The 9,773-nt window shown below is 37.5% G+C and overlaps 1 long non-coding RNA gene across 1 annotated transcript; it reads right to left on the minus strand.

Moving 5' to 3' along the window:
* Positions 1–8,129: 8,129 nt before the first annotated feature.
* LOC119141478 lies at positions 8,130–9,358 on the minus strand. Its single transcript, XR_005101936.1, has 2 exons — positions 9,288–9,358; positions 8,130–8,211 (listed from the first exon to the last, which is right to left on the minus strand). It is a non-coding gene; the product is annotated as an uncharacterized LOC119141478 (long non-coding RNA).
* Positions 9,359–9,773: the final 415 nt, after the last annotated feature.

Genomic DNA, 9,773 nt, shown 5'->3' on the forward strand with positions numbered 1-9,773 from the left:
TTCATGTGATTTCTATGTAATCAATTTTTCCTGTTCCTCATTAATTTTAATTCTTTTTTCCCACAAGAATTAGTTTCTAATTTTATCTAAGGTTGTTTGGAAAGAAAAGAAAAAGGCCTAGAAAATTTATTCTTAAGATGAGCAATAGATTTTTTTTCTTTTTAAATTAATCATGGAGAAACTTAGAATTTTCTCCATTATAGGAGACCACCATTTTGCTCTTACTAGAGACACAAAGAAAGTTACATTTGGAGACAGAAAATCAAACATAAACCTAAGATTTCTTTATTTCTGCAAGCCAGTTTTACTAAATGTTTAAAAAACAAAAAGAGGAGGGAGAATATTATAATTACAGTATCATGAAGAGAAACAATAAACACATTAAAATATGAAGGCATGATCATTACCAAATCTTAAAGAGGAGATCAGGGTCTAAGTCAGGCATTTCTAACAAGAACATCAGCAAGGTTCATTAACTACACTTACAGCTTTCTGAATATGGTAATTTACATAAAAATGGATTTAGTGACACCAATTTCTCATTACTGTTGGTTTGTGTTTAGGTTCATAAAGTATCATTGTAAATAAATACACTATCAATGTGTTTTCAAAGGAATATATTAACGGATGAGAAGAATGAAGATTCACACTGTTAAGTGTTATGCAGTTATATCTATGCACAGACAGTGCTAAAACAGTGCCCCGAGACAGGTACTCTGCATTCACTTATCTTCACGTGGGTTGTGTTCTCTCTTAGCCCTCCTTATCTTATTTTGTGCCTGAATTTTTAGCATCTTTTATTCTTTTTGCATATTTATTAGGTTTTGTGATTTATCTTCTCCTTGTTATTTCTTTCCAGGAGTTGCTGTCTACAGAGTGTGTAGTGGTTTAACTTAATATTTTAACTCAATTTAACATTTTAACTTAATAACATTTTAACTTAATAACATAATAGCATTTTAGGCCAATGTCAAGTAAACTGTGAAAGTTATGTAGGGATTCTAATTCAGCTTTTGATGTAGGCATAGGCCAGTTGGATTTAGGCACATCCAAACTGTTCAAACATGTCACTAACAGAAAGGTAGAAGTATTCCCAAAGAATACATAAAATGTGTTAGATTAGCAAAGCAAGTATCCTACTGTCACAAATTTGTGTGACTCTGGATTGTTACGGGTTATCCTAGACATATGTCACTATAGAAGATGAAGTTGGACATCTCCCAGAAATAGTTAAAACCAAAGAAATTCCAGAGGAAGATGCCTCTCTTTGTCCTATGTTTTAAATATTTTAATTGGAAGGCACCACTACTATTTCTTCCATAGCCTCTACTTGAACTCATGATCTACAAGTGCTTACTGAAATAAAGTCTGTAAAGAACACAAATCGAAGCATTAATTTTTCCATTTATACAAAAGCTACTTAGTTTTAACCATACATAGAGTTGCCATAGGACTAAAATACTGCCTTTTTTGAAAAACATATTAACTCTGTTAACAACATAATACCATTTGGTACTTGGAAAGCATCCAAAACCAGCATATTACAGCAAGTAGAAAATTCTCTCACTGCCTGAAAGATCTTAGAAAAAGCAGAAGTTGAATTTTAAAAGTATACTATTTTATGAATTGCCTGTTTGCACAATCTTTTTCAACTGTACAAGGTTGAAAGTGACATTTATTACAATAGGGTTGCACATAGCCATTTCCAGTGACACCCAACTGGGCTAGTGATAGGCAAACAGACAAAAAGACCGTTCTTACTTCAAACAGTTGATGTTTAACCTTGTTTAAACAGAGTTACACTGCTGTAAAAATAGAGATACCGAACCATTTGATCATACAAACATAAAGCAAGAAGCCAAACCAAGTAACAATCAGTAGACCCAGATGTCATTGTACGAGAAAAATCTTTTTTTCCCTATGGAGTTCCAGCAATTCAAGTGTTGTGGTTAAAACAAAAAAAAACCCCAAGCCCCAAAACAATCATCATCCTCAAAGTCTGAAAAAAAAATATCCTAAAGACCTTATTTTGAATGACTTAACAGTTTTGTACTGGTGCTTCCAATAAATATGCTTAGAGGGGAAGTTGGGGGAGGCTTTCTAAACATGAGTGTGTATTAGATGAAAAGCTGAGTATTGTATGATTCCAAAAGGGTTAGGAAGGTAAAGATGGCACTTTATGGCATCTTCATCCATTTGACATTTCCAAAAATACACCGCAGATACAGTTTCATGCAAAAAGTCTAACTTGGCTGTCTGTTTTAATTTTTCCTTTATATTGTTAAAATACTTTCTGTCAAGATCTAGCAGAATGCAATAAGGCTTGCAGTCTTCAATCCCAACTTTCTTCCTGTTTCCTTGCAAAACACACAGCACATGACAGCACAGACTAAGGTCAATTATGATAGTATGGTCAGAAGGCAAGGCTAAACAATATTTTTCATAGGTTGAATATTGCTTATAAATTTGGAATTCCCATAACCCTATATTATGAAGCTATTCTTGGTAACTGAAAAGGGATCAGAATTTGACCAGTACTCCTGGGAAACCCCACTCTTTTGAGATACCTACCATATGGCTTATTTTAAATTTATTAGAGACTAATCAGTATTATTAATATGCATTAAATATATCCCATATATTAGTATGTTTTTAAATGCAAGTGTAATTTACCCTTAATTTGACATATAATGAAATCTACCATCCTAAAGATGATGAGGAATAAAATTGCAGAAGGACAAAATACCATCTACTGGGACATGCAAGTTATATTGGAATCCGGTTTTGGAAGGTGTAGCTGTCAATGCATTTTCCACCACCAAACAGAAAACTTCCAAAGAGCCAGAATGCATCTTGTATTGCAGGAAAGCACCATCTCCAGCAACCTGTGCCTAAATGTAACTACTCAAAAGTTGGGCTATGAAACCACACATTAGTTTAGTCATTTGCAACCAACAGGAAAATTGTACTAAGATACTAGGATTCTAAGTACACAGTATTGGAAACAAATGAACAAACAAATAAATAAAGTACATATGCCATTTAGCAGCCAGAACACAAATAACTCCAACAATTTTTTCCCTATTCCACATGGTTAAGCAGTACTAGTAAAAAAGTGTTTCATTTGCAAATATTACTGTAAACACACATGGTCAATTTCACATTCCTTCCAAACTGTTTACTTAAAATATGTTAATGGAAGTGCAACACAAATCCTTTAGAAGATGCTTTATGGTTAAATAATGAGACAGTATTTATTATATTGTTTACTTATGAAAGTATGCAATGCTTTCATGCCAAAACTTTCACAGTCGGGGACCTGCTAAATATTCCCTATTTCTGAAAAGCAGTTCAGCACCTAGGATCCCAATAGAAGGTATAAAATGCCACTTAAATCCAGAATAAACTCCCACTATATCCAGCATGCAAATACCTAATTCTTTTTGCTACATTTTTCAAAAAGCTGTTGATCTATTTTTGGCCAAATGTGTTGAGAAAGAACCATTGTGGAAGTTTTCAGTTTCTGCTTGGATTTAGACTATTGCTTTCAGCTTACATCATCCAATGAACCTTTTGTACATGAGAAACCCTTTGTAGATCAGAACCTAAATTTACCATAAGGACTCACTTAACAGGAAATCCTTTGACTATATGCCTACCATAGCATGCCAAAAATGGAGTACAAATCTACATATTCTTTCTTCCTTTCAAGACAATTGGAGTTCAGTCATTGACTTCACCAGTTCAAACACAGGCCCCCAGACATAGAAGTCACTCAGTCATGAGATGCTCTGCCTTTCAAACAAGGCATAAATGGAAGTACAAGCTAAAAAACTCAGGTCACGCATGAATTAGATAGGAAAATTCACTGTGAAAAATGGGTCCCCAGTTAGCGCTTTTATGTCTGATCTCTTAAAGAAGAATTCTGAAGAATAAGAATTTAGCAGCTTAAATGAAAATTGTCTTGTCATGTCTGAGAATCTATGGGTAGATATTTGTTACAATGATAGGCTTGGTTGTTATTTAGTACTTATTAGTGGTGCACCTGAAATTTTATTAGAAAAACATATTCAGATAGATTAGATTTTCTTTCTACCTACACATGAAAGGGATCTTTTTGACACTCTTTAGTACTATAGACTTTCAAAATCTGTCCCAAGATGCTTTTTTCCAGTCTTGTATTTTGTACAAAGCCTGAACATGGAAATTTTTTGTAAGTACAGATATTAGATTAATACTGTTCCCCTGATAAAAATTTACCTTAAGAAAACAGTTGGGGGAAGGGAAGTATTTCCATCCAACTCAAGAATAGAGGGGAAACAGCCAGCATCTGCATCAATTCTGTACATAGTTCCTTTAAATTCAATGGCAATGGATCTGAGCACTTTCATTGAAGATATTGAACTGTGCTATCCTTCAAACAAGCTTCCAGGATAAGGCTAGTTTTCAAAGTTTGAAGTGGAACCCTAGATGCTCAGGTATTTTAAGGGCAGCAATTTTTTTCTGTTCTTGAAAGTACATGAAGAAATTGTCTTGTTGCAAGTGATTGAAAATAACTAAACTTAAGAGCAAACCCTGTATCTTACAGCTCTGTCCAACTTCCACTTATCAGCTTAATCATATTTACTTTGTGCAAGCTCACTGGCATGGAAATAGCAGCATCCCCGTGCTGTAGATTAAAAACACAGGGATCACCTTCAATGGTGGCTGCAGCTAAAGAGTTAATTGTGGATGTCAATCACCATCAGTCAGTCAATCATGCAACTAATTCCTTCAGGGGTCACAGTTACAACAAGGACAGCAGTTGACAGAAGAGCTGACAGACTGAGAATCCTACCACCTAGGTAACAGTTTATGCATACCAAGTCACTCCTTACACAAACAGATGGCATAGTCCATTCAGCACAGGGTAAGCCCTTGGGCATTTTTGACATTTTTACCAAAACAATCCTTTGAAGAACAGGAATGAAAAAAGTGTCTCCATTTTTGTACTGGCATTGCATACAATTTATCACTCTTCCCTCTCTTCCGTCCCTCCACTACAAGTTTCTTCTGCCAACAATAAAATGGGAAGAAAATGAACACAACTGATTTCTTAAAATTTTATTCTCTTAATTGACATACCAATTTATGTGAACATAGATACAAGTGGCCTGCATCCTGTCATTTCTTCAGAAGAGATAAGTATATTTGTCCAGCTATAACGTATTTGTTATTGTTTTGAAGGCAATTCTTACGTAGATAGACTCCCACCTGCTTTCATAGGAATGAAAATTTCTACTTAAGACTCTGTCTTACCATAAAATGAGCCTAAAAGATGCTAGTATGATTTCTTAGTAGAACAAGATAGATCCAAAATATTTTCCTTCACTTTCTAAATAAAAAACACCAGTGATCTGCTGCAAAATTAGTAAGTAGCTGGGGGAAAGAGGTACTAATTACAGAAACTTTGAAAAAAAAATGACAACAAACCCTTTGAAGACCCTAGCATAAAAACAAGAAGTGCATATAAGGGAGGGAAATAAATGGTCTTGTATGTATTTAGGAACTCATCAACAGAAGACTGAAAACCGTTACCCAGACCACTGAATCCAATTCTTCCATTCCCTGCTAACTCCAAGTCACCAATATGCAAGCTAGGTGGAGTAAACATTTAGTGTACACATAACAAAACCCCCTCTCCAACAGTCTAGTAACTCCCTTCAACAGCTGCCATAATGCCCAAACCCACAAACTAAAGCAGTACTGGAAAGGAGGAGAGCTTGAGTATCACCACTGTTCCAAGCCCTGTAGTAGCCTGGCTACTCTCCTAGGAAAGGGAGTGCATGCCTCACATACCAGCTAGAGGTACTTCACAGAAATTTCAGGCATGTGAAAATCCTTTCCAGATTTTCCTCTATCCAGTTTTCCAGTTCTGAGTGTAGAAGGAAGATAGATATTTTTTCCCCTGTCAAATGCAAGCTGCCGTCCAACTCTAATAGTGGCCTACCTCAGATACTTCAGAGAAAAGTGTAAAAATCTGCAGAAGCCAATGTATGTCTTTAAGGAAGGAGAAGTCCTATTTTGCCTCTGCAGTTGACCATTGGAAGCTCCAAAACAAGGGAATAACATAAAGATGGTGCCAAGAATGTAATCAACAACCAAAGGTTAAATTCCTTTTTCTGTTTTGTACACCATTAGCTTGATTTCAAGACTGCTTCAAGCTGCTTTTGTTGGCTGCAAGAGGCAGTAATTTCAGAAATAGCTCAGATCATTCATTAGCTTCATATTCTGCCACTATTGAAGAAAAATGCTTTAAATTGACTTGGATTGCTCCTCATATTTTCAGTGCAGCCATCAGATTAATTACAGCTATGCTATTTGTTTTCCTATTCTGTTTTTTTTCCTGTTAGTTATCAGCTAGAGATAAAAAGTCATATTGCATTCATGGACTTGCTGCTTTCAGAGAGCTTAGACAAATTTTACACCAGTTCCAGCCAGCAGGACTGCAATATAATGTGTGCTAAAGGCAATTGTATGATCCAGTTATTGGCTTCTCTGATATTGTAATCCTGTCACCTTAAAATGAAGTTTTTACAGTGGTATGTGAATCAAGCTGCGACCTTCTGTGGTGGCTTGACCCTGGTTGGATGTCAGGTGCCCACCAAAGCTGCTGTATCACTCCCTTTCTCAACCAGACAGGGAAGAGAACATATGATGAAAATCTTGTGGCTCAGGATAAAGATAAGGACAGGGAAATCACTCAGCAATTACCATCACAGGCAAAACAGACCCAGCTTGGGGAAATTAGTTTAATTTATTATCATTCAAATCAGAAAAACCCCACCTTCCCCCCACCCCTCCCTTCTTTCCGGGCTTAACTGAATTCCAAATTTCTCTATGTTCTCCCTGTGAGCAGCACAGGGGGATGGAGAATGGAGGTTGAGGTCAGTTCATCACACATTGCCTTTGCCACTCCTTCCTCCTCACACTCTTCCCCTGTTCCAGTGCAGGGTCCGTCCCACTGGATACAGTTTTACATGAACTCCTCTAACATGGGTCCTTCCCACAGCCTGCAGTTCTTCACCCACTGCTCCAGCGTGGGTCCTTTCCATGAGGTGCAGTCCTTCAGGAACAGGCAGCTCCAGTGTGGGTCCCCCATGGGGTGACAGGTCCTGCTAGCAAACCTGCTCTAGCCTGGGCTCCTCTCTCCATTGGGTCACAGGTCCTGCCAGGATCCTGCTCTAGTGTGGACTTCCCATGGGGTCACAGCCTCCTTCAGGGATCCACCTGCTCTGGTGTGGGGTCCTCCACAGGCTGCAGGTGGGTACCTGCCCCACCGTGTGCCTCCATGGGCTGAGTGGCACAGCCTGCCTCACCGTGGGCTTCACCACGGGCTGGGGGGAATCTCTGCTGCGGCCCCTGGAGCCCCCCCTGCCCCTCCTGCGGCGCTGGCCTGGGGGGCTGCAGGGCTGTTCTGCTCACTCCTCTTTCTACAGCTGTACAGGTTTCCCCCCTGTCCCTCTTTAAATATGCTATCCCGGAGGTACTACCACCAGTGATTCATACATGGAATGGTAATAGTGAAGGTTAATGTTCAGAAAGAACTAAAGGCTTTACTTCTAATCATTTGAATTCAAAGGATCCAAGCAGTGAAAACAAAGTAAAGAAAAGAAAACCACTAAAATTCCAAAGTGAGATAACACATCTCAGATTAAGTGCGAATTATAGCCCTAGTTGCTACCAAAAAAAATGAAAAAGTCAACACATTGAACTATAGTATCAATTTTCATCAGACAACTTCTACATACAGTAAATAATATGCAGAACAAGGGAATTTTTTCCTCAAAATTCAGCAAAGAGGACCCCACACAAAAACATTTTTGATTGATTTAAATATTTTTTTACTATTGTATAGTTTTCGTCTGATTTGGATCCAAAGCAGACATTTTTAAAAATTTCCCATGAACCGGAAACCCTCTGAACTCTGCAGCTGTTAAGTCAAATTGATGATCTCATCAGTTTCACTGCTTGTACACGCAACAAACTGATAAAGAGGTCGAATTTACTGAGAAGCTGCAGGAGGTTCCCATGGACAGTTTCACCAGCAGATTGCCTCAGACCAGTAACAAAATATTTCTCAGTTTTGCTGCTACAGGGTGCATCCTCCAGGTCACTGCCCCAGAGCCAGTGATATGACAACTAAATGAACAGCAGAGTCTCTTCAGCTGCCTAAAAATAAACAATAAACAAATAAATATTCCAAGCTTTCAGCACTCGAAGTAGAGAAATAGAATTCAGAAAATTGCTATCTATTTCAAGAGAAAGATCAAATCTCCAAATAAAGATGCTCTTCATTAGTTCCAGTCCTGCCTCCTTGGAGGATAATTGGCCAATCTCATCTCCAAAATAGCACAAAGAACTGCTGATGGATGTATATGAAATATTGTTCTGCCTTTCCAAAAATATGTCAAAGAGAATCCCCTCCCTAAAGAAATGTTCTGAGAAATTATTTAAGCATATCTCTAGTTTAAGGCACATCCTTAATAATTTTTCCAATAATAGTCTGCTTTTCTTACTCAGCTCACATCTGCATTGGTGTTAACATCCAGGTGATTTCCACCTTTGAGAAAGAGGAAAAATGTTTTTCCAGATACATATTTCCCTGATATACCATATCTTACATAAACTATAACATTCATCTTTTTTTTCTGTGCAGACTTCTGTATTCCTTTTTTTCATCTCTTTGTCTTCTAATGCAGCCCTTTCCTGCTGGAGTACCTGGGGTACACCCTTCTGGAGGCGGGTGTGAGGGTGGGTGTGTGTATTTTTGCTTTCTCCACATTTACCTTTGCTGAGGTGTGTTAAGTGTGAGGATAGATGTGGTATTAGCTGCTCCTTGATATGCTTGCTGTATATTTTGTGCCCCAGGATTATAAAAGAGGAATGTTCAAATATCCATCAAGTACTATAACAATTGTCACACAGGTAAAGTGTGTGACTTGGCAGAAAACATAAACTAGTAGTAAACCAAAACAGCTCTGCAATCACAGATTTTTCTTTCTGATTTGTTTTAAAAAAAGAATCAGTTCCTTAAGTCGCTAACTCAAGCTTATGGATTGACCCTTAATGGGCCCTGGCAGAACACCAGTGCAGTACTCCAGAGATACACTAGTTTCCACCAAGGATGGAAACATTTCATATCCATCTGCTTCTTAGCTAGTTACTAATCTGCTATCTACATTTCCAATCAAAACAAAAAAGTCACAGTGCAAAAGGAAAAAATAATAATAATGCAAGAATCTTACCAATGTCTGACTGCATTGAGCAAATGCATCATATGCTTAAGAGGTAAGAGTCAGTAGTATTGAAGTTTTCTGAGAAAAGATTTGAGAAAAGACTTCTCCCGCTACCTAGCTTGCAGTGAATCTTACATAGTCTTTGCAAGCCTACTTATTCAAGACAGCAGGCTAAAGTAAAATATGTACTAAGGTGCTTCCCCTAAGGAATTGCATTTGTTCAAAATTTACAAGGTATACAAAAAGTGAAAATCTTGTAGATCAAATAGAAAAAAAAAAAAGAAGGGTTTTGCTTTAAACCTTTCAATGCATAATATTTCTTCACACGAAATCTTTGACTAAAAAGCAGCATGCTTTCAAATTTTTGAAGTCTGTAAAATGACTTCACATCTACAAATTTTTAGGCAGGGGGAAGGGAGCAGAGGAAGGAGAGAAAAAGGTGTACAGTGATGTCTGTAGTAAATTCAACACTAAGCTTAAAAAGGGAAGGCAGTT

This window comes from Falco rusticolus, chromosome Z, assembly GCF_015220075.1.
Source record: "Falco rusticolus isolate bFalRus1 chromosome Z, bFalRus1.pri, whole genome shotgun sequence".
Classification (NCBI taxonomy): Eukaryota; Metazoa; Chordata; class Aves; order Falconiformes; family Falconidae; genus Falco; species Falco rusticolus.